Here is a 26160-nt window from a genome sequence, read left to right on the forward strand (position 1 = left end):
AGCTGAAGTAAAGGAGGACTAGTCCTCCCTTTTTTAAAACAGGCTCAAATATAAACTAGAGAACTTATTAAGAAAAAAATTGAAATGTGAAACTATTTTTAGAAAATATATAATATGTGGCCAGCTGTTTTTAGAGAGGCTTAGAGAGTAAACAAGCTATGGCTCTCTAGATAAAAATTGACCCCTGAGATAAAAACTAGACCAAAAGGTCTTCTGTTAAGAATTGGAAGCCTGTAGGTAAAGAAGCCAGGAGAATAGTGCAAGTGAAAGGAGCACTGAAATAACAATTGTTCAATTCTGGCTAAGAAGCTGAAGGACAATCCAAAATCTGTCTAATCATGGCCGCTCTGAGGGAGACCTGAGCCCACAACAGTTCCTTGTCCTTCCTCTAAACTACCAAGTGGAACAATATAGCATTCTTGTTGATATTAGTGTTCTCTACCCTTAATCCTGCTACTCTGGAACATCAGATCCTCAGAGGAGTTTTGAGGTTGTCTAAAAAGCAAAATGACTTACAGTGAGAGAGAGAGAGAGAATTTTGTCTTAATGTAAAAATGACTGACATGATAAAAGATGATGAAGAATTTGAAAATGTAATCATAGAAGCTTGAGAAGAAATAAACTTGATTTGATTTGGTCTACTAGAACCGCTCTGAAAACTGAGAATTTACAACAATTCTAAGTCTCAGCCCATACCTGATACTTTGGGATCTCTGCTGGAGAAATATTCCTTTCTTCTTTGTGGCACCTACAGAGTTAATAGGCAGGATCTACTTCCAGAGAAAATATACTGCAGCCCTTTCATATTATCAAATTATAGCTGATGTGACATTAGATTACCTACACTAGCCTAAAGAAATGACTCAAGGAATTACCAAAGATACTTACATGTGGAATCCCCCCAAAAAAGGTCAAACTCATAGAAACAGAGATTAGAAAAGTGATTTCCAGGGGTTGGGAGGTAGAGGAAATAGGAAGCAGTTGGGAAAAGGGTACAAACTTTCAGTTATAAGATAACGTATAACATGATGATTGTGGTTGAAAATACTGTCTTGTATAACTAAAATTTACTAACAGAGTAGAAATTAAATGCTGTCACCACATTTTTTTTAAGAAAGATGTGAGGTGATGGATGTGTTAATTAGCAAGTTGAGAAGAATCTTTCACAGTGAATATCAAATTATTACAATGTATACTTTAAATATCTTATAATTTAATGTCAGTTATACCTCAATAAAGCTGACCAAAAAATTACCAAAGAAATAGCTATGGTCTCAGAATCCCCAAGGGTAAAAGACTTTACAGACAGGCTAACTGGAACAAAGTCAATTAGAGTTCAGATTGATTCTTCCTAGATTTTCATAAATCTCTTTTTGTACTGACATGAAATGGTTAGGCCGTGCTCTAGGGGTGTTAGAAACATGGCACTGCCTGTCCCTTAAATCAGTAGAAGCCATGGCTTAGTCTCCTTGCTTCAGAACAATTACAGTCTTCAAGAAATTAGTCAAAGCATCTTCAGGTCTTGTGTTAGTCTCACCTTTAAATCTGATGTTACCACAGGCAGTAAATCTCTATTGCTAAAGGAAATCTCTCATCATTTTTCTACTAGTTAACTAAATAATTATAAACTATTGCCACTTTCTTTTTCTCATATTACCATCTACTGATATAATATTCTTTGAATATATAGAATAGTTACAATAATTGTTTTAATGTCCTTGTCTGTCAACTCTAATGTTTGTGTTAGTTCTGGGTCAATTTTGATTTTCTCATTATGGGCCCTATTTTCCTGCTTCTTTGCATGCCTGATAATTTTGCCAGAAATCGTGATTCTACCTTGATGGGTACCATATTTTTTTGTATCCTTCTAAATATTCTTAAGCTCTGTTTTGGAACACAGTTACTTGGAAATGGGTCACTTGGGGCCATGCTGTTAGGCCGTGTTAGGAGCAGAGCTGTGTTGACTCCAGGGCTCACTATCCACTACCACTGAGGCCAGGCCCTGTTGGATACTACCCAGTGCCCGGAAATCACCAGGTTGCCAATTCTGGCTGGTGAGAACTGGTACTGCATGCACGCACGTGTGCGTGCACGTGCATGCTGGGCACTGTCACTTCTAACCCTTTTGGATGGCCTTTTCTCCAGCCTTAGGTAGATTCCCCAAAGGCATGTGCTGCCCAGTACTCAGCTCAGTACTCAGAGAGGACCTTGTGGGCGTCTCTGACGTGCTCCCTCTGTGCGGCTCTCTCCTCTCCCATCCTCTGTCCTGGAACGCTTGCAGCCTGTGTCTCCCCGGACTCTCAATTCTCATTCCTTAACCCAGGGAACCCATCCTGATTTCCACTCCTTGCATCACAGCCTGAACTCCCTCAAGGCTGTAAGTCGTGGAGGCAACAATAGGGCTCACCTCACTTGTTCCCTTTCTTTCAGGGATGAGAGTGCTTTGTTGCTTGATGTCCAGTCTCTTAAAAACCATTGTTTCATATTTTGTCTGTTTTTTTGTTATTTCAAATGAAAGTAGAGGGTCACAATAGAAGCTAGTATATATGATAGATACTCTAAACGTACTATAGAAACACTTCTAAAGTATCATAGAAATGCTTTAACAAATCATCACACTAATTAGGCTGTTTTAACTATCATCTTGACTAGAAATGATCACCAGTCTAACTCTGTAATTCTCCTCTTGTTCTGGATGAGGATATTAATATTCTTGGCATGTGACTCACGACAACACTCATTTGCAACCCATTAAGATTGATCATCTCTCCTGTGCAGCAATTGGGATCTTTGTTCCTATGCATATTTCAGGACCAAGGTTTTCAGTGCCACCCCAGGACCAGGTTAATTGTTCTCTGGGGCTCTTAGTTAGGCTGTTTCAAGATTCTGACTCCCCAATACCATCAAATTGGCAATACCTCCTTACCTCCAAAGGGATAAATACTATAGGAGTTAGACAACTTAAGGAGGCTTTTACCAGCCTGCCAATCAGTGAGTCCCTCACTCTTGAAAGTCAGACACAGAAATGGATGCCCTCCAGGAAACTTGCCTCTGAATGTCAATTAATCAACAATAGTCTCACTCAAGTACTACACATCTGCAGATGATGCCAACCCACTTAAACCTCTGAAACTCTTCCAGTGCTTGAACTCCATGCTTCCTCAAAACCCTATATAAGATCAGCAGTTTGCTCTGATCAGGGAGGCCACTGTCTGACTAACTTATCTCTCCCCTACCACAGGTAAGCAATAAATTCAGCTGTGTTTTTTTATTTTTTAGTATTTTGTTCTATTTTTATTTATTTATTTATTTGGGGCTGCCTTGGGTATTCGTTGCTGCACGTGGCTTTCTCTAGTTGCAGAGAGCAGGGGCTACTCTTTGTTGCAGTGCGTGGGCTTCTCATTGTGGTGACTTCTCTTGTTGCGGAGCATGGGCTCGTGGGCTTCTCATTGTGGTGACTTCTCTTGTTGCGGAGCATGGGCTCTAGGTGCGCGGGCTGCAGTAGTTGCAGCATGCGGGCTCAGTAGTTGCAGCACGCAGGCCCTAGAGTGCAGGCTTCAGTAGTTGTGGCACATGGGCTTAGTTGCTCTGCGGCATGTGGGATCTTCCTGGACCAGGGATTGAACCTATGTCTCCTGCATTGGCAGGTGGATTCTTAAACACTGCACCACCAGGGAAGTCCCCAGCTGTGTTTTTTTTTTATATTAGATATTGAGTGGTGGGCTCATCAACCTCTGAGTCTTATATTTGATATTCTAATTTTATAATTGCTCATTTGATTTAGGTCCTAATACTATTATCAGCAGCTACCATTACTTGAGCATCAATTAAGCCAGGTATTATGCCAGCTGTTTACATACTTTAAATCTGGATTACTTAATCTGAAATGAGAAGATAAAGCTGAATTTATTGCTTACTATAGTAAGGGAGAGCTACATTGGTCAGGCATAATCTCCTGGAACAGAGTTGAATAAACTTCTTTGTAAATGTCCAAGGAACCTGCAAATACAACCTCTGAGATATCTTATATACGAACAGAGATATGGTCTTATAAAAGGTGTGCTAGTAATTACCCAGCATAGAAGGGTATATGTTTACTAGACAGTGGGAGAGTTTTTACCACTTTTCAGGTGATCGTATTTCCAGGGAGTATCTACTAGATGTTAGACCAGGACATTTCACTGAAATAAAGTATCATATCATTTAGTTGCCAAATCATCCAGTACCTCATTAAATGCTTTTTGATAAAATTTACTTAAAACAATAGCCAACAGCATCTCCTATCATACAACACATTAATATAAACTTACTGGGTGGAAAATGGGGAAAGGGACAAAAAAGATGGGGTGGTTCTGTATTGATATCAAAGAGTTCATAAAAGGATAAACTCAGGTCCAAAATCTTCAGTCCGCATCAAAGACTTCATGTCCTGATGACGGTGGAAACAGCCCAGCCCTAGTTGCTGGGCTCAGGGAATCAGGGTGATGTAGCTGTTCTAAGTGAAGAAGCTCCTCTGTCAAGGACACCACCTTCTCTTTACTTCAGAATCTCACTTCTTGGGCACAAGTCTAAGATTCTGTTTATTCTCCCATCAATGTAGAGCAGACTGATCGGATATGCTGCTGTGCCTTTTATCTTGGTCCTATTGGAAAGAAAACACACCCCAAAACTGTTAGAAACTAAATGCAGAGCTGAGGGCCTATTTTGTCTTTATGGATGTCATTTTTTTTTCAAGATAGGTGGTTCTAAACTAGACAGCTTGGGAGAGGTAGAACTTTTAAGAAAGAAATTCAGTTCATTGGTTTTCCAAACAGTAGTTTAAAGAAATCTACAGATTAGTGGAGAGTAGCTGGATGAAGAGAGAATTTGTGTAATTAGAAATCTGAGAAGGAACAAATCCAGAATTGCTTAAGACACACAAATATTCCACCTCTTTCCGCCACCTGTCTTCCCTCTGCAACGGGTTTTTGATCAGCTCAAGTTGTGGGCCATCGCATTTGCACTTAAACCAGAGCCAAGCTTCTTGCACTTTAGCTGTTACCTGCACATACAAATGTTCTCATTAAAATTTACAACAAAGGAACACTTAATCTTTTTGTGTATTAGTTCAAGAGACTCTTTTTTTTTTTTTTTTTTTTTTTGCGGTACACGAGCCTCTCACTGTTGTGGCCTCTCCCGTTGCGGAGCACAGGCTCCGGACGCGCAGGCTCAGCGGCCATGGCTCACGGGCCCAGCTGCTCCGCAGCGTGTGGGATCTTCCCGGACCAGGGCACGAACCCGTGTCCCCTGCATCAGCAGGCGGACTCTCAACCACTGCGCCACCAGGGAAGCCCGAGACTCTTTCCTTTTACACTGTATAATTTAAAAGCTTTATTTCCCCCCACAATTAGCAAATGGGCTTCATATTAGTTAAACTGGAAGTTTTCTTCCCATAGTTGCCAGTTCAAGAGACTTTACCTAGATATTAAAAGACTCAAATTCTAACTGCATGGTCTTTGCAACCTGTTTGCATAATACATATCCTCCTATAGATGAGAGAATAATTTCTGAATATGGAGTTAAACAATGAATGCAAACCTGCTGATTTTCATGCATTTGTTAATATTTCCTGGATGTGAACTGAGGTGAGAGGGCTTGGGAGAAAGTTAAGATAGGAGTGAAAGTACAAGATGGCACTGAACATTCATGTGGTAGTTCAAACCACACTTTGAGTTCTGTTCTCTAAGACTAAACACTTCTCCAAAGTCCCTGAACTGTAAAGCCTAGATTTTCCTGCTGTGCTTTATAAAGGTAATAGAATGAATTAGTAAAAACACTGGGCCAGCTTAGTGTAAATGGTATTTTTTATTTCCTTTATCAAAATATTTTATACTTTAGTTCCTAAGCACAAACTTCCAAATGATCTGTTAGACTTGAAAACAGTCCCTCTAATAGTCTGCCTTTGAAGATTATCTAGAATCAGTATTCATTTACTTGACAAATATTTATTGAGTGCCTATATGTGCCTAGCACTTTTCTATGTATTTGGGATATTTTGTGATTTTGAAGGTAGAGCCAACAGGTTTTTATTATATATAAAGGTTGCTTCAAAATAGCTGTAGAACATATCCTCTAGAATAAAAAGTAAAATGACTGGTTTTCCCCCTTTGATTATTTATGGTTCATGGACAGCATTTTCATGTTTTGACGCTGAGGTCTCAGAGACGAGTGTATTTCTCTCTTGCTTGGGAGAAGGCAAGCTTGATGAGAGCAGGGGCTTCTTCTGGCTTCTTCACCCTGTAGCTCCATCACCTAGCACGGCACCAGCCATATAATAGGTCCTTTATAAATTTGTGCTACTATGTACTTGTCCTGTATTAACCAGGTCACAGTGTGAGTACAAAATAGTGAGATAAGAAAATAGAGCTCTGCTTGTCATTTAACTTTTAGAAAGCTACAAAGCTGAAGTATTTTCCAGGTCTGTTTGTGCATCCTGACGACAGACACACTCCCATCCACCCCCAAACCAAACCCCACTTTTCTCTTTATCGGAAGTGGAGGGAAAGATGCTTGAAATGACATTCATTGTACATCATGTCTCCTCTTGTATGGTGAATGAGAATGGAGCCAACGTTTATTGAAACTTACTCCAAGCCATCTATCAGAGTAACAGTGGTAGGTAATAACTTCCTGACTATTATAGAAGTGGTAACTGATGAGTCACAGAAAGTAAATGTAACTTCCTTAAGGGCCCAGTAAGTGTCACTGTTGGCAAACTCACAAGAGACGAGTCCATATTCCTTTTAATTAATTAATTAATTATTTAAAACATCTTTATTGGAGTATAATTGCTTTACAATGGTGTGTTAGGTTCTGCTTTATAACAAAGTGAATCCGTTATACATATACATATGTTCCCGTATCTCTTCCCTCTTACGTCTCCCTCCCTGCCACCCTCCCTATCCCACCCCTCTAGGTGGTCGCAAAGCACCGAGCTGATCTCCCTGTGCTATGCGGCTGCTTCCCACTAGCTATCTAGTTTACGTTTGGTAGTGTGTATATGTCCATGCCGCTCTCTCACTTCGTCCCAGCTTACCCTTCCCCCTCCCTTTATCCTCAAGTCCATTCTCTAGTAGGTCTGTGTCTTTATTCCCGTCTTGCCCTTAGGTTCTTCATGACCTTTTTTGTTCTTTTTTTTTTTTTAGATTCCATATATATGTTAGCATACGGTATCTGATTTTCTCTTTCTGACTTACTTCACTCTTTATGACAGACTCTAGGTCCATTCACCTCAGTACAAATAACTCAATTTCGTTTACTTTTATGGCGAGTAATATTCCATTGTATATGTGTGCCACATCTTTGTCCATTCATCTGTTGATGGACACTTAGGTTGCTACATGTCCTGGCTATTGTAAATAGAGCTGCAGTGAACATTGTGGTACATGACTCTTTTTGAATTACGGTTTTCTCAGGGTGTATGCCCAATAGTGGGATTGCTGGGTCGTATGCTAGTTCTATTTTTAGTTTTTTAAGGAAACTCCATACTGTTCTCTATAGTGGCTGTATCAATTTACATTCCCACCAACAGTGCAAGAGGGTTCCCTTTTCTCCACACACTCTCCAGCATTTATTGTTTGTAGATTTTTTTTTTTTTTTTTTTTTTTTTGCAGTACGCAGGCCTCTCACTGTTGTGGCCTCTCCCGTTGCGGAGCACAGGCTCTGGACGTGCAGGCTCAGTGGCCATGGCTCACGGGCCCAGATGCTCCGCGGCATGTGGGGTCTTCCCGGACCGGGGCATGAACCCGTGTCCCCTGTATCGGCAGGTGGACTCTCAACCACTGCGCCACCAGGGAAGCCCAGTTGTTTGTAGATTTTTTGATGATGGCCATTCAGACTGGTGTGAGGTGATACCTCATTGTAGTTTTGACTTGCATTTCTCTAATGATTAGTGATGTTGAGCATCTTTTCATGTGTTTGTTCGCCATCTGTATCTCCTTAGGAGAAATGTCTCTTTAGGTCTTCTGCCCATTTTTGGATTGGGTTTTCTGTTTTTTGATATTGAGCTGCATGAGCTGCTTGTGTATTTTGGAGATTAATCCTTTGTCAGTTGCTTCATTTGCAAATATTTTCTCCCATTCTGAGGGTGGTCTTTTCATCTTGTTTATGGTTTCCTTTGTTGTGCAAAAGATTTTAAGTTTCATTAGGTCCCATTTGTTTTTGTTTCTATTTCCATTTCTCTAGGAGGTGGGTCAAAAAGGATCTTGCTGTGATTTATGTCATAGAGTGTTCTGCCTATGTTTTCCTCTAAGAGTTTGGTAGTGTCTGGCCTTACATTTAGATCTTTAATCCATTTTGAGTTTATTTTTGTGTATGGTGTTAGGGAGTGTTCTAATTTCATTCTTTTACATGAAGCTCTCCAGTTTTCCCAGCACCACTTATTGAAGAGGCTGTCTTTTATCCATTGTATATTCTTGCCTCCTTTATCAAAGATAAGGTGACCATATGTGAGTGGATTTATCTCTGGGCCTCCTATCCTGTTCCATTGATCTATATTTCTGTTTTTGTGCCAGTACCATACTGTCTTGATAACTGTAGCTTTAAGTATAGTCTGAAGTCTGGGAGCCTGATTCCTCCAGCTCTGTCTTTCTTTCTAAAGATTGCTTTGGTTATTCGGGGTCTTTTGTGTTTCCATACAAATTGTGAAATTTGTAAGTTGCTTTGGGTAGTATAGTCATATTCACAAATGTTGATTCTTCCAATCCAAGAACATGGTATACCTCTCCATCCGTTTGTATCATCTTTAACTTCTTTCATCAGTGTCTTACAGTTTTCTGCATACAGGTCTTTTTTCTCCTTAGGTAGGTTTCTTCCTAGGTATTTTATTCTTTTTGTTGCAATGGTAAATGGGAGTGTTTCCTTAATTTCACTTTCAGATTTTTCATCATTAGTGTATAGGAATGCAAGAGATTTCTGTGCATTAATTTTGTATCCTGCTACACTACCAAATTCATTGATTAGCTCTAATAGTTTTCTGGTAGCATCTTTAGGATTCTCTATGTATAGTATCATGTCATCTGCAAACAGTGAAAGTTTTACTTCTTTTTTTTTCTGATTTGCATTCCCTTTATTTCTTTTTCTTCTCTGATAGCTGTGGCTAAAACTTCCAAAACTATGCTGAATAATAGTGGTAAGAGTGGGCAACCTTGTCTTCTTCCTGATCTTAGAGGAAATGGTTTCAGTTTTTCATCATTGAGGACAATATGCCTACTTTCTGGAAGGTTTTTATCATAAATGGGTTTTGAATTTTGTCAAAAGCTTTCTCTGCATCTATTGAGATGGTCATATGGTTTTTCTCCTTCAGTTTGTTAATATGTTGTATCACATGATTGATTTGTGTATATTGAAGAATCCTTGCATTCCTGGGATAAACCCCACTTGATCATGGTGTATGATCCTTTTAATGTGCTGTAGGGATTCTGTTTGCTAGTATTTTGTTGAGGATTTTTGCATCTATGTTCATGAGCAATATTGGCCTGTAGTTTTCTTTCTTTGTGACATCTTTGTCTGGTTTTGATATCAGGGTGATGGTGGCCTCATAGAATGAGTTTGGGCGTGTTCCTCCCTCTGCTATATTTTGGAAGAATTTCAGAAGGATAGGTGTTAGCTCTTCTCTAAATGTTTGATAGAATTCACCTGTGAATCCATCTGGTCCTGGGCTTTTGTTTGTTGGAAGATTTTTATCACAGTTTCAATTTCAGTGCTTGTGATCGGACTGTTCATATTTTCTCTTTCTTCCTGGTTCAGTCTCGGAAGGTTGTACATTTCTAATAATTTGTCCATTTCTTCCAGGTTGTCCATTTCATTGGCATAGAGTTGCTTGTAGTAATCTCTCATGATCCTTTGTATTTCTGCAGTGTCAGTTGTTACTTCTCCTTTTTCATTTCTAATTCTATTGATTTGAGGCTTCTTTTTTTTTTCTTGATGAGTCTGGCTAATGGTTTATCAATTTTGTTTATCTTCTCAAAGAACCAGCTTTTAGTTTTATTGATCTTTGCTATTGTTTCCTTCATTTCTTTTTCATTTATTTCTGATCTTTATGATTTCTTTCCTTCTGCTAACTTTGGGGTTATTTTGTTCTTCCTTCTCTAATTGCTTTAGGTGTAAGGTTAAGTCGTTTATTTGAGATGTTTCTTGTTTCTTGAGGTAGGATTTTTTTGCTATAAACTTCACTCTTAGCACTGCTTCTGCTGCATCCCATAGGTTTTGTGTCGCCGTTTTCATTGTCATTTGTTTCTAGGTATTTTTTTGATTTACTCTTTGATTTCTTCAGTGATCTCTTGGTTATTTAGCTGTGTACTGTTTAGCCTCCATGTATTTGTATTTCCTACAGATATTTTCCTGTAGTTAATCGATATCCAGTCTCATAGCGTTGTGGTCAGAAAAGATACTTGATACGATTTCAATTTTCTTAAATTTACTGAGGATTGATTTGTGACCCAAGGTATGATCTATTCTGAGTGTTCCATGAGCACCTGAGAAGAAAGTATATTCTGTTGTTTTTGGATGGAATGTTCTATAAATGTCAATTAAGTCCATCTTGTTTAATGTATCATTTGAAGCTTGTGTTTCCTTATTTCTTTCCAGTTTGGATGATCTGTTCATTGGTGAAAGTGGGGTGTTAAAGTCCCCTGCTGTGATTGTGTTGCTGTTGATTTCCCCCTTTTATGGCTGTTAGCATTTGCCTTATGTTTTGAGGTGCTCCTATGTTGGGTGCATAAATATTTACAATTGTTATATCTTCTTCTTGGATCAATCCCTTGATCATTATGTAGTGTCTTGTCTCTTGTAATAGTCTTGATTTTAAAGTCTATTTTGTCTGATATGAGAATTGCTACTCCAGCTTTCTTTTGCTTTCCAGTTGCATGCAATATCTTTTTCTATCCCCTCACTTTCAGTCTGTATGTGTCCCTAGGTCTGAAGTGGGTCTCTTGTAGATAGCATATATATGGGTCTTGTTTTTGTATCCATTCAGCCAGTCTGTGTCTTTTGGTTGGAGCACTTAATCCATTTACATTTAAGGTAATTATTGATATGTATGCTACTATTACCATTTTCTTAATTGTTTGGGGTTTGTTATTGTAGGTCTTTTCCTTCTCTTGTGTTTCCTGCCTAGAGAAGTTCCTTTAGCATTTGTTGTAAAGCTGGTTTGGTGGTGCTGAGTTCTCTTAGCTTTTGCTTATCTGTAAAGGTTTTAATTTCTCTGTTGAATCTGAATGAGATCCTTGCTGGGTAGAGTAATATTGGTTGTAGGTTTTTCCCTTTCATCACTTTAAATATGTTCTGCCACTCCCTTTTGGGTTGCAGAGTTTCTGCTGAAAAATCAGCTGTTAACCTTATGGGGATTCCCCTTGTATGTTATTTGTGCTTTTCCTTTGCTGCTTTTAACATTTTTTCCTTGTATTTAATTTTTGATAGTTTGATTAATGTGTCTCGGCGCGTTTCTCTTTGGGTTTATCCTGTGTGGTACTCTCTGTGCTTCCTGGGCTTGATTGACTATTTCATTTCCCATGTTAGGGAAGTTTTCAACTATAATCTCTTCAAATCTTTTCTGAGTCCCTTTCTTTTTCTCTTCTTCTTCTGGGACCCCTATATTTCGAATGTTGGTGTGTTTAATGTTGTCCCAGAAGTCTCTGAGACTGCCCTCAATTCTTTTCATTCTTTTATTCTGCTCCCTGGCAGTTATTTCCACCATCTTATCTTCCAGCTCACTTATCCATTCTTTTGCCTCAGTTATTCTTCTACTGATTTCTTCTAGAGTATTTCTAATTTCAGTAACTGTTTGTTTGTTTGCTCTTTAATTCTTCTAGATCCTTGTTAAATGTTTCTTGTAATTTCTCCATTCTGTTTCTGAGATTTTGGATCACCTTTACTATCATTACTCTGAATTCTTTTTCAGGTAGCTTGCCTATTTCGTCTTCAATTATTTGTGTTTTAGGTTTTCACCTTGTTCCTTCATCTGTAACATTTTTTTTTTTGGTCGTTTCATTTTTTTTTTTTTTTGATGGGTGGTGCTGTATTCCTATCTATCATCTTACTGGTTGTCTGGCCTGAGACGTCCAGCACTGGAGTTTGCAGGAAGTTGGATAGAGCCGGGTCTTGGTGCTGAGATGAGGACCTCCAGGATGCCTCACTCCCATTAATATTCCCTGGGGTTTGAGGTTCTCTGTTAGTGCAGCAGACTTGGAGCCCCCACCACAGGAGCTCGGGCCTGACCTCTGTCCTGGGAACCAAGATCTTGCAAGTTTTGTGGCATTGTAAAAAATAAAAAGAAAAAGGAAAAAAAGGACCAGAGCAGCACAATATCAAAGAATAGAAAAGAAAATAAAATTAGAAAGATAAAAAATATATTAGGAAATATAAAACTATAATTGAAACAACTGCAACAAGGTAAAATAAAACCACAACAGATAAAAGAAAAAGAAAAGGGGGGGTACAAGCCAAAAGGAGAGAATGATAACAAAGTATAAAGAATAAAATAAAATTAGAAAAATAAAAGATTAGGAAATATAAAAATATAAGAGAATCAACAATTAGTCAACAAGGTAAAACAGAACCCCAATCTAAGAGAGGAAAAAAAAAAAAAGCCTTAGCTATGGGGGGGGTGGGGTTTAGGCAGGGGTGGAACTTAGGCAGGGGTGGGGTTTAAGGTGGGGCAGGGCCTCTGCTTAGGACCTGGGTGGAAGGAAGGGAGGGCCTCTGCAGTGTGGAGTTCTGGAGTTTGGAGGTAAGGCCCTGAATGAGGGTGTGTGGGTAGGGTTTAGGCCCAGTGCCTTGGAGGGGGTCTCTGAGTGTAGAGGTGGGGCCCTGGGTGGGGGGTGTAGGGGCAGGGCTTGGGCTCTGCGTAGTAGGGGGGAGGCTCCGAGGATTAGGCCCAGGAGCCCAACAGGGAAAGCGCTGGCCCTGTTTCCTTCCATTCCTCTGTGCCCTCCCCCACTGTCTCCTCCAGGGTCTCCCCCCGTTGCTGCTGGACCCCTAACCGTGGGTGGGTCCCGCTGGGTGTAGGAACTCCTCCCCTCCCCCAGCCACCCCTCAGGGGTGCCAGTCCCACAGGTCCAGCCTTTACTTTTGTTCCCCCTTCCCTCCCACTCCCTCAGGACCCACACAGCTGGAGGGGGCCTCAGTGGGCAGAGGGTCAGGCCCGGGATCTCAGCAGGCTCCCAGGGGCCCAAGTGGGCAGGGGAAACCTGGCCCTGCTCCCTTTTGATCCTCTGCCCTCCCAGTGGTACCCAAATTTCCCCCTTCAGGCATGGAATCCCTTCCCCTCCCCTAGCTGCCCGTCAGGTGCCAGTCCTGTCCCACCTCAGCTTCTCCTCCCCCCTCACTCCCCCCCACACCCCAGGTCCTACCTGGTCTCTGGGGGTTCCTCCCGTCCCCTTAGGTGTCCGTGGTCCCCCAGGTGCCCTCGTTGTGAGCAGACGCGGATTCCGCATCCTCCTAGTGCCCCGTCTTCACCCCGCCCCCCCATATTCCTTTTAATATACCATTCTGACAGTCATATTATCATGTAACTTAATGGCTACAAAAGGGATAAACTGGCAGCAATGTCACTGTGATACCTTTAGCTTAAGAATCTCTTCTTCTTTGAATTTTATTTATTTATTATACAGCAGGTTCTTATTGGTTATCTATTTTATACATATTAGTGTAGATATGTCAATCCCAATTCCAGGGATTTCTGGAATTTCAGGGGCTTGGACGACCAAGTTAATATTAGTCAATGTCAATCAATCTTTTAGCATTCTATGATGTCTCATCAAGACACAGAATCTTAATCTAAAACTATTCTTTATAACGGAGGCTATACTAAGGTATTGGTTCTTGCCTTTTGCACTCCTGACAACTGTGTTACTGAAGGATATTACACGGACTTGTGTTTCAGGGTCATCGTGTCTGAGGAAGCTTGTCTAAGTCTTCATGTCTGTGGGTCTCGCTTACCTGTTCTGATTCCACACTAGCTTCTTTCAGTTTATCCTCTGTTGCCTCTTTACATTTCTTCAGGTGTCTAACTGTTTCTTCCAATTCCTGAAAACGTGATACAAAGATTTTTGACAAACTCCCAATGTACTATATATGGAAGAAAAAGCTTCAATATTGTAATAAATGAGCAACCAAATTATGAAAGTATGATGGGGTACTTTCTAACTCCGAGTGCTACCAGACTATAAGATAAAAACTATTATTTTCAGTTTAACCTACAGTATACATTTGTGTATATGATTATAGATTTTGATTTACAGATTCTCCTGAGAAAAGATGATTAACATCTCTTTCCAGAATTGGGGAATACTTTTCATAGCAGATAATCTCTGTTGGAAGGCAAGAGCTTGATGGTCTCTTGAAGTCCCTTTTCGGTAATAAAATGTGCTTTTCATTAGGTTGGGAGTAGATAAAAGTCCTGTAACGGCAACAGATGTATCTGAGCTATGGGGAAGAACCAAGGGGTGTAAAGTTCCTGAAAGACTATGAAGTTCACAAGTTTTGCTTAGTAACTAGTACTTTGCATATGTGAGCTTTAGCCGTTCTTTAAAAATGAGTATCATTTTTATTAAGTTGAACATGAAGACGAGGTGCCATAGTCAAAGCTCCAGGCTTCATTCCTACATATGATTCTAAGGACTTAGCTAAGATGAACGACTTGTAAGTTTGTCTTCTTCTATAGAGCCTAGAAAAGCCAGGTGCCCTCATGCTGGGTTTTGCACATGGCCTTTGCTGGTAATCTCTGAGATGAATCTTAGGAACCCTTTTACCTGGCACCGATGCTCCAGCTCCCACCTCCTCTTCTGCTCTGCCTCGAGTTGCAGCTCTTGCTGTTTATTCTGAGCTGACAGATCATGTTGGCTCTTGGCCAACAGCTGCATCTCCTGCTGTAGGTTAGTCATTTCAGATACACATTTCTGGATACTCAGTGCCTGGTAGGGCACAAAGAGGGAGACGGTCGGTGAACCTGTCCAAGTTTGGGACTTCATGTGAATGGTAAACAGAGTGTGTGGAAATCATCTACCTGTTCATAGCTTTTTTTCAGATACTGATCCTTAATTAGCTCCACTTGCCTCAATTCTGTTTCTGTTTGCTGAAAGTAAATGTGGAAATAACATAGAAAGATGATCAGTGGAAAAACTGGCTTGCTCTTTTTGCCTATAGGCTGACAGAAAGAATCCCACATGAGATCCACAGTTACCAGTTCCTGCTGGGCTCTCCTTCCCATCCAGCCCCCTGACCCCGAAAGAGCTAAGTCTTGTACAATCACTGTGGAAGAGACAGCTGGGGAGCCAGAATGTGACACTGGCAGCTAATGAGAAACCAAACACTGATGCAGCAGTATCTCTGCGGGACAAAGAGTCTCCCCCCACCTCCCCCCAGGCAATCTGCCCACTTCCCAGGTGTAGCTGTAATTCCCAGAGAACACATGGTGGTGGGGGGGCTCTGAAACCATCTTCCCCAGACACCACTGCCTGCCTGGATCCTCATCAGATACTAAGGAGGAGAGGAGAGTCAGGGTTTCTCATACAACCTTCCTCCTCTCTATGTTCTGAGCATTATTCGCCCTAGCTGACAAGTGGAACTTAATTTGGGCCTTTTGATCCTTTATTTTCTCCTTGCTGCTGTTCAGTATCTTTTCCAACTCTGTCAGTTTCTGCCGCAGCTCCTGGTTGGTCCGGGATACTTCCACTGATCTGAAGTTGCTTTCATCAAGGGCTTTCTTCAGCTGTGGGATACAAAGGGAAAATTAGAACATTTTAACCTTCCATTCAGTAAGAGAAGCTTATGTTTAGCTGTGTCCCTATATTTTGTTCTCTTTGGACCTTTCTTTTAAAAAGGAGGTTAAGTGATGGGACTTCCCTGGTGGTCCAGTGGCTAAGACTCTGTGCTCCCAATGCATGGGGGCCGGGTTTGATCCCTGGTCAGGGAACGAGATCCTGTGTGCCACAACTAAAGATCCTGTGTGCTGCAACTAAGACCTGGCACAGCCAAATAAATAGATATTTAAAAAAGGAGGGTAAGTGAGGCAATAATAATAAGTAGATTTGTGGAGAAACACTCTCAGTGATTTTCATAATTTTTAACACTAAAGAACACAGTTTTTCTTAGAACAGATAATGTAAATGTATGTTCGTCATTTGCTTTCTAAGAGCATGGCTTTGGAATCAGACAGAAGTTAAAATCTCAGCTTCACCACACACTAGTCAAGTAATTTCAGATAATTAACTTCCCTAAGCTTCAGGTTCATCATTGGAAAAGTATGTGAATAGCCTACTTCATAGGATTCATGTAACAGTTAAACAAGAGGAGGCAGAGAAGGAATATAGAGCCTGGCACACACTAATTGCTCAGTGCTCATTGCTGTGCTTTAAAGGTTTTTTTTTTTTTTTTTTTTTTTTTAAAGCTTAAGCTCGTCTCTTTCTGTCACTTGTGACCTCATGTATGGAGAAGTGAAAATAAATTATATGGAGTTTATGTAAATACACCTATCGGTTATTGACTATCCTTGCATGTATTTTTATAATATTGCTTTTTTTCTATTGAGGTATAGTTGATTTATGATATTATATTAGTTTTAGGTGTATGACATAGTGATTAAAAATTTTTATAGATTATACTCCAGTTATTATAAAATACTGGCTATATTCCCTGTGCTGTACAATATATCCTTGTAGCTTATTTACATAGTAGTTTATACTTCTTATGAATACTGCTTTTTGTTTAGAAATTTTAATAAACTTGTCTAGTGGAAAAATAACATAGTGATTACTATTAAAAACAAGACAACAGGCCCACAATGAAGTCACTTATGCTAAACCTTATGTCACCAAACTGAGACTTAATTACAGTTTTGGCTCTCCCAGAAAAGGACTCTTAAACCAGTCAATCAGGAATGGCCTGATCAGCATTAGGTGAGTAATCTGCCTGACAGACCCCTGCCATCCCTTAAAGGAAGTAACTCTGCTACTACTAACTAATCTACTTTTTTGCCTAGTATAACTTCCTTGTTCCTGCTCCCCTCTGCCTATAAAAGTCTTTCATTTTATACAACTCCTCAGAGCGCCTGTCTATTGCAATCAGTTGCATACTGCCTGATTCAAATTGATTTTTGTTCAAATAAACTTAATTTTATTATTCCTCAATTTATCTTTTAACATTACTTAAATCATTTTACAGAGTTCCCTCCTATGCCCTTAAATGAGTACCACTGGATTTTTAGGAAGAAGAGACGGCAGCTGAGGAGGGAGACGATAGGAGGGTGGTATTCTCTGTGGCTGGTATTTAACATGTCAAAGAAAAAAGTCAAAATTATTTGTTACCTTTTCTCTTTATACTAGCTCATTCCCTCAGATCCTAACCTCACACTACAGTGTTAGTCTTTTATTATCACCCAACTAAATTTCTGTTAGATATTCCACCATTACCTCAATCACAGCTTTGTCAAAACTGGGTAAGCCCTAAAAACTAACCCTCAAAACCACCCTGGAAAGCAGTTGTGATGATTTCCATTTTGATTGAGGAAACTGAGACTCAAAAGTGAAGTCATCTGCACAGATAGTAAATTTACACATTGCTAATAAGAGGCAGCGCTGGGAGTCTTAAACAGTGCACCCTGAGCCCACCCCTGCCACTGACTGCTCAAGACATCACACTCATACTGTTCCTTGGTCTCTCCTGCACAAGTTCACCATCTTTACTGATCCCTGTTAAAAGGATTTAAACTTTTAAATATTCTGAACAACTCTCTCTGAATAAAGGTACTTTTAATTTCAGTGCCCATTTTTGTTTCCCACAGAAATTATTTCTGTAATATTTTTAACACTTATACAGTGCTTTGTCAATTTACAAAGCATCATATAAACGGTTGAATCTGATTTTGTGACTGTGCGCTGTCAAGTGCAATTGCTAAATACGCTAAATTTGGCAAAATACAGACTGGCCACCCCAACCAAGTCTTGGAATTATTTTAATTACTCCCTCCCCTTTGCTTATGATACATTTAGTGTCTGATTTTTCTATTAATTAAAATGGATTTTTGATTTGATTGTTCTCTATTTTCAACAGAAACACTTTGCTTGGCTCTAATCATCTGAAGCCCAGAGTAAATGCTCTAGTTCCCCTTAGCCTCCATGTTTCCAGTTTCTCTTCATTCTTACCTACTCTCCACTGCTAACAGACTAACTGACCTAACATTGTGCTCACAGCCTTCTCAGAAACCTACAGTGCTCTACTGTTACCTAATACTTTCCATCCAACATTCTGGGAGTCAAGGCCATCTACCAGCTGGTCTCATCTAAGCTAACCCCCTTTTCTCAGAAATTTCCTAAAGTCTCTGCTCTGACCAAGAGAGGCAAATCCTTTTTCTTTGCTCACATGTCCTATTTATTTCTGTAACTAAGCTTTGTTCATCCTCTTACATAGAGTGTCACAGCCCTGTCAGCTCTGCCAGTCTCAACCCTGTAGAATTGCGTCAAGCTTCCCCTCTTCTTCGATCACCCAACCAGCCTAAAGCAAACTTTCCCTTACTTCTGAATTCCTTTAAAATTGTACACAGCTTCTAGCTATCCAGGAAACATCTTCTGATGTCTTCCTAGTTGTCTCATGTAAAGAGTGGAGATGACAATTAAATAAGGGGTAATTTAGCACGGACCACATCTTCTGCTGTTTTTACTTGTGCCTCTTAGGAGGAGATAGGTGCATGATGGATGCTAGTTAAGTGAATTGAGGAGACAGGTGATTTGCCATCTGTCTAGCAGATGGCGGTCTCCTCCTTCCCACTCAGTTATTATTCTCCAATGGGAAGGCTGTCACCAAGGCATTCCTTCATTGGGCAGATAACTGTATATCAGAAACTTTTTGTGTGTTAATTTACAAACAGCATAGAGACGTATCTGGCTTGCTGGCAAAAGGGGGATTAGAAGGACCAAAGAACAACTGTAGCCATTCTCGGAACTCCTGTAGCTGGTTCTCCTCTTCAAAGGCATTCACCTAGAGGGAGACTTTTCTCGCTTGCCTCCATACCTCAGTCACTTCCCGTTGTGCTGCTTTGTTTGCAGTTTCTCTCTCAATTTGAAACTGCTTTCTTAGAGCATTTAGGCGTTGAGCATGCAACTCTGCTTCTATTTTGGATTCTTCACTCATCCGTTCTCTGTTTTGAAAAAGAGACATGATAAATCACCTTTAGAAAACATCTTAGTAGGCGTCATTTACCAATGAGAAGCAGATCAGCCACCAGGTAAAAATCACTGATCTGGAACTCATTAACAGAAAGAAGAAGAAATAAGCATTTACCTACAGCATTAAAAAACAAAAAGTTATTCAATATAAAGAGATCCACCCAAAAGAGTGAAACACATGCTCTTGTTTTAACCAATACTGAGTAGTCTTGAGCCAGCAACATTTCACCAGAATATAAAATTTGTACAGATTACAAATATGAAAAATACCTTCTTTGCTTTAGCTTATACTTGTCTGCTATATCAGTATGTTCACTACGTGAAAGGAATAAAGATCCACGTGCACAATGCATTTCCCTTGGGTATAAATTTTCATGGGATGTTATTAATATCTAAATCCTTTGCCTAGATAAAGTTTAACCAAAAACTTTAGTGGCTTGACCTGAACTTGATGGGTTTGACCTAACTAATCTCAGGAAAAAAATGGAAAACAATGAATGGTTTAGCAGCTGCTTAAATGGAATTATCCCACTCCTGGAGGGGTTATTCCCATCCATGCTTCTGTTCCTCCTTTTCCAAATCATGCTTTTAAAGGACACATAAGCTTCTGATAGAAAAGGTTTGGCAGAAACATGTAAGTATCCCTTCCAACTTGGTTTAAACCTTCATGTACAGAAGAAGACCGACACTATATGAGGGAAGAGCTGAAAAGGAGCGTACCCCAGCCAGCTAATATCTGCTCTGCTCAACTATGCCTGCTTCCTTCACATGGCTCTGCTGGGAGTACTAGCTCAAAGTAGGGAAAAAGGGTTTAACGGGTTTATGTGAATTAGCCAAACTTTCTCTCCCAGAGGCTCTTCCCTAATTCCACTGTGACTATACTGCCCTTACATGAAGGTTTCCAAATTCCGTCGCTCACGTTCTTTGCTTTCCAATTTCTCCTGAACAGGATAAAGCTTTGTTTGCAGCTGATGATTTGTCTGGAGAGCTTGCTCCAGGCTCTTAGCCAGTTTCCTGTGTTCTTCTCTAGCTACATCTAGAGCTTTTTGTAGAGCCTCTATCTGAAAGAGAGAAGAAAGAAGATTGTTTTTAATTCCACTGTAAGAGATACAAGAAGTCCATAACACTGTATATTCACTCTTTAAACTCTGAAACAATAATTATTTGGAACCAGAACCAAAGACTCCAGATGCCTGGAATATATATATGTGAGAACTTATTACAGACAGTCCTTAGGAGACTCTTAGAAGGTGGTGGGAAGGGTATGCTCCACTGGTCACTAGAGAGTTTTGGAAAATAGAGCCAACTTATTTATCCTAATTTCTAAGGTTTTAAACCAGTTAAACTCCCCTTCCTGATCCTATGACCCTCTGGTCTCACTGCCTAGAGAGATAAGAAGTGGCAACTGTTCCTTGTATATCCTTCTAGAAAAAGCTTTTTATAGGAAATATCTCTATTTTATATGTGTGCATACGTGTAGATACATATTCATGTGTGTATACACCTATAAACATGTGAGTGTGCCTCCTTATTAAGTGGGATCACTCTAGCTACTTCTGACTAAAGTTATGTTGTTTTCTAAGCCCTTTAACTTCACTTATGCATTAATACATGAAAAGAATGCAGACCATATAAGATAGAGAGTTAGGCATAATTATGGTCCTGGTTTGCCAATAAATGGTTCACTGTAAGATCACAGACCCATTCCCCATTTGGAAATATGTCACTGTACAAAACTCAGACTTGAATGGAAAGGAAATTTACCCGATTGTTTTACTCCATTTTTCCAAAATAGCAATATCCCAATAAAATAAAAAATATCAACATTATCATCTATAAAAACCTGGCTTCTACCTTAGTGTTGTGCTGGAAATCCATGACAAGGATTCTGGCCTGCCACTGGTCCACTTCTGCTTCCAGCTTCTGTACCTGCTCTTGATTTAGAGCCCTGTAAATGAAGGGCACAGGGAGAGTGACCATAGAAAAGTACCATCTAGGAATGATACCACTGGGAGTTACAGGGCACCTTCCAGGAAGCCCAAATGGCATATGCAGTGGGCTACAGATGCTCAGAATATCTGAGAGTTGGCAGGTGACAATTAGTAGCCTCAGCTTCAGGTTAAGAAACTAATTTTCCTATGGATTAAAAACTTGTCCCATTTATGATTCAGTTTGGCTTTATATATTAAAGTATCAGTACATGTTAATGACTAACATGGGCTGGTAACTTTATACTATATATATTACTAGTACAAAAATATATCACCTCTGTATGGACTGGCTTGCTGTTGAGATTTCTGCTTTTTACCCAGAATTTTATTGTGAATAGTAAACTATTTTTAATACCATCCCCTTGACTTTTTTTAAGTTCAGAGGTAATACAGATTCATAATATGTAAAAAAACAAGCACAATGAAGAATATGAAACTCACTTGTTCTCCCACAACACAGAGGCAATATGCACCACTACTGTATTAAAATATGTCTTAGAGGTCTGATTAAACTCAAACCATTTGTTCATTAACCTAAAAGGGAAACTTTTATGTAATTTTTGAAACATTTAAAGGAGTTCACTTATAAAACATGGCTAAAAGTAGTTCTCAGAATGATTCATCTAAAATAAATAGGATACTAATAAATGGATAATTAATTCAAACAGAAGTAGACACTTGGCTTTAATCTTGACAATTACCATTCTGTAGACCCAAGGGCAGGTATAAATGGTGTAGGAAACAGCAAGGATAAAACAGCATATATCACATGAATTTCTAGAATACATACTTATTTACATCACTACAAAATATGAGAATTTTTGGATATCATTTTTATTTATAATTCCAGATTTTCCTGAATTTGCTAGTTCTTTAAATACGATTTTACTACTTTATTTTCACAAGGGAATCAATAGAAAATGACTGTTTCTTGACTGCACTCTGTTCTTTACTACAAGGCAGCAGAAAAATACAAGTACAAAGACAGAAAAATAATCTCTGGTACCTTTCTTTCTTGAGGCCTGCAATCTCTGCATCCCTCTGCCCAAGCTCTATTTGCACTTTTTCCAGAGCGCCTCGCATCTTACTGTGAGAAGCCAACACATTCTCCAACATGATTGTAACTTTGCAGTTGTCTTCTTTAGCTTCTGCCAGTTGTTGCTGAAATTTTCCCACCTAATGGAAAATGAAATAAGACAAAGATATTTGATCCTTTCTGGTTATTCTTCTGCTGAGTCCCATGACTTCTAGAAGAGTATGGAAACCAGGTCTGGTAGAATGCTAAGAGGAATAATTAAATTATATTTTATATTTATTTTGTTTCTTAAGTTATTCTGACTTTGAGAAAAAGAAAACTAGACCCTAGATCATATGGATCCTATGAAGAACTCTGCAGTGCATCCTAACTATTGTCGTGTCACAGCACATATATTAACTAGAGACATAAGGACCAACAGCTTCTTGGGTCTAGAGGTGGTTCCAGACTGGCCTGTGCTAGCCCTCCTCAGCTATCTTACCATGGGGTCAGAAGAAGATAACACATTTGAAGCCCATCAGAATTATCTGAGGAAAGAGGACCATAAGTGGAAGCTGCTGAAGAATGATGTGACTCACAGCCCTCTTCAGAGGGGCAAAATCTAGCACCTGCTGTCAAGAAGTTTGGGATGTTACCTCTCTTCCCACTAAGTACACACACTGTTAAGCAGAAAGCATTTGGTAATTTGACTTAACATAAAATCTTAACAGTGTTATATCACATTAATAATACATAAGTAGGTGGTTATTATTACCAAGGTCAGATGTGTTTCAACAGAAAAAAATAGGACTTTTGATTATTTTAAGACAGGAAGAAAAAAAAACATTGGGAGCTAAATCATGTATTTTTAAAGGAAATATTTTAGAGCTCTTCTAAAGTTATCCTTTCTTTAGGGAAAAAAAAATCCTCCTCTGATCAATCCTCATTCTTTTTTACTAAAGGTAACAAGAAAAGAAAGAATATGGCTCATGAAAGATTTCAGAAGCGCTTCATTTCAGTAACAGACTTCAGGAAGGACTGATGTCTTGCCTTCTTGTTCTCCCTGCCCTCCAAAGCTTCGAGGTCACGTTTCAACTTCTGACTCTCTTTCAGGGCTGCAGCCCGACCCTTCACAACTCGTGAGAGCTCCCCTTCTTTCTTTTCAAGAATGGATTTCACCTTAGTAGAAAAAAAGAAATGATAAATGATTCTCCCAAAGCACAGTCAAATCAGCAATTAGAATAAGACACAGCAATTTAGAAACCAAATTTAAAATGTTTAATTAAATATGCTTATATACTATTGTAAATAAAAACTAGCTTTAGTAGCTGTTTTTCCCCTTAAAACTACAAAGCAAAAAAAAATCTGTTAATAAACATGGGCAAATCTCTAATATATGTCAATCTCTATGAAAGCGCAGAATGAAGGTAAGGGAGATAAGACAATGATGCTAAGATGAAAAACGGGGGAGAAACTGATTATCACAGAATTTGAAAATACAACGTAAATTAATATCATAAAAGCAAAGGTGAATAAGTACTAAATAGTGTCAAGAAAACAGTGTTACAGAAGTGTTCTAAATAGTGTCCTAATCCTAGTTAGAAGTATTAGAATTTTACATCTCTGAAACACTTTTAGTATATCTACACAGTTGTTTCAGATTCATCATACTATTCTAAATACCACTCTTTTAAAAAATACTTTATCTTGAAATACAGACTCACAGGAGTTTATAAAATTAGTGCAGAGTCCCCATGCACTCTTTTCCCTGCTTCTAATGATGACATCTTATATTGTAGTTCAACATTAAAACCAGGAAATTGACTTTAATGAGATTAACTAGACTACAAAACTTACAATTTTCACTTTTTTTTTTTTTTTTGCAGTATGCGGGCCTCTCACTGTTGTGGCCTCTCCCGTTGCGGAGCACAGGCTCCGGACGCGCAGGCTCAGTGGCCATGGCTCTCGGGCCCAGCCGCTCTGCGGCATGTGGGATCTTCCCGGACCGGGGCACAAACCCGTGTCCCCTGCATCGGCAGGCGGACTCTTAGCCACTGCGCCACCAGGGAAGCCCTTCACCATTTTTTTTAACCTGCATTCATCTGTGTATGCACACATGCACATAGCTCTATGTAATTTGACCCCATGCACATATTCCTGTCATCACGACAATCAAGATACAGAACTGCTCCACTGCCGCAAAGAACTCACTTGTGCTACTTCTCTGTGTTCACACCCTCCCCCAAACTCATCCCATGTCCCCTGGCAACCAGTAATTTGTTCTCTATCGCTACAGTTTTTGTCATTTCAAGAATGTTATTTTAAACATTTAAAAATAATTAATTTTAGTATAATACATTCACATTTTTAAAAACAGCCTTACTGAGATATAGCTGAAATACAATAAGCTATGTATATTTAAAGTGTACAATTTTGATATATGTATAAACCATAATCATGATAATGAACACTTCCATTATCCCAAAAGTTCCCTTATGCCTTTTTGTAATTTCCCCCACTTCTATCTCTCCCTGTTCCTACACATCCACCCAAGGCTACCACTGACCTGTTTTCTGTCACAATCAATTCACTTTTATTTCCTAGAATTTTATATAAATGAAATCATATTTTATGTACTCATTTTTGAATGATTTTCCACTCAGCACAATTATTTTGAGATTCACTCACTCTTCTTTATATATCAATACTTCTTCCTTTCTGTTGCTGAATAGTGTTCTGCTGAACACTTGAGTTGTTCCAGTTTTAAGCTGTTACAAGTAGAGCTGCTCTGGGCAGTTGTATACAGATCTTTGTGTAGATATATGCTTTCATTTATCTTTGGTGAATGCATAGGAGTGGACTGGCTGGGTTGTATGGTAGTAGTATGTCTCACTTTTAAAGAAAATACCAAACTATTTTCCAGAGTGGCTGAGTGATTTTACATTCCCTTCAGCAATGTATGAGAGTTCCTCCACATCTTCACTAACACTTGGGGTAATCAGTTTTTCAATTTTAGACATTCTAATAGTGTGTGGTAGTATCTCACTGCAGTTTTAATTTGCATTTCCCTAATGACTGATGTTTAACATCTTTTCAGGTGCTTATTTATCATCCGTATATCTTTTTTGGTGAAACGTGTGTTCACCAAATAAATAAAATACTTTGCGCCTTTTTTTTTCGGGTTGTTTTTCCTTCTTAGTGAGTTTTGAGAGTTTTTAATAAACTGTGGAGACAAGACCTTTATCAGATATGTGATTTGCAAATGTTTTTTTCCCCCAGCCTGTAGCTTTTCATTTTCTTAACAATGTCTTTGAAGAGCATACATTGTCAATGTTACATTTTTTCTTTATGGATCATGCTTTTGATGTCAAATCTAAGAAATCTTTGTGTAATCCAAGGTCACAATGGTTTCATCCTATGTTTCAGAAGTTTTACAGTTTTAGGTTTTACCTTTAGGGCTTTCATCCATTTTGAGTTAATTTTTATATATGGTAAGAGGTATGGATCAAAGGTATTTTGTTTTTTTGTTTCTGCATATGATACCCAATTGCTTTAGCACATTTGTTGAAAAGACCATCCTTTCTCTACTTTTACTTCTGTTGAAAATAAAATGTTCATAAAATTATTCTGGAAGGGTAGCACATTCACATTACTCTTAAGGTACAAAAGGATAAAGTGAAAAATCTCCCAGCCACTCAGTTTCCTTCCTCGAAAATAATGTTGCCAATTTATTACGATTCATTTTAGAGAGACTCTATTCAAAAGTGAATACATATGTATACTTCATCGCCCCAACCCTTTTGCACACAAATAGTAAAATACTCTGTATACTCTTCTGAACCTTGACTGTTTTAACCTAATAGTAGATATGTTATGATTAAGATAAATATATCTTCAAACAGTATTCCAAACTATGGATATACCATGATTTATTTAGCCAGCCTCTTACTGATGG

The 26160-nt window shown here is 39.1% G+C and overlaps 1 pseudogene; it reads right to left on the reverse strand.

The window, feature by feature from the left end:
• Window positions 1-4270: 4270 nt before the first annotated feature.
• The window catches only part of LOC132495488 (coiled-coil domain-containing protein 150-like), a 92554-nt pseudogene continuing 70664 nt past the window's right edge, over window positions 4271-26160 (reverse strand).

This window comes from Mesoplodon densirostris, chromosome 8 (genome assembly GCF_025265405.1).
Source record: "Mesoplodon densirostris isolate mMesDen1 chromosome 8, mMesDen1 primary haplotype, whole genome shotgun sequence".
In the NCBI taxonomy this organism is placed as follows: Eukaryota; Metazoa; Chordata; class Mammalia; order Artiodactyla; family Ziphiidae; genus Mesoplodon; species Mesoplodon densirostris.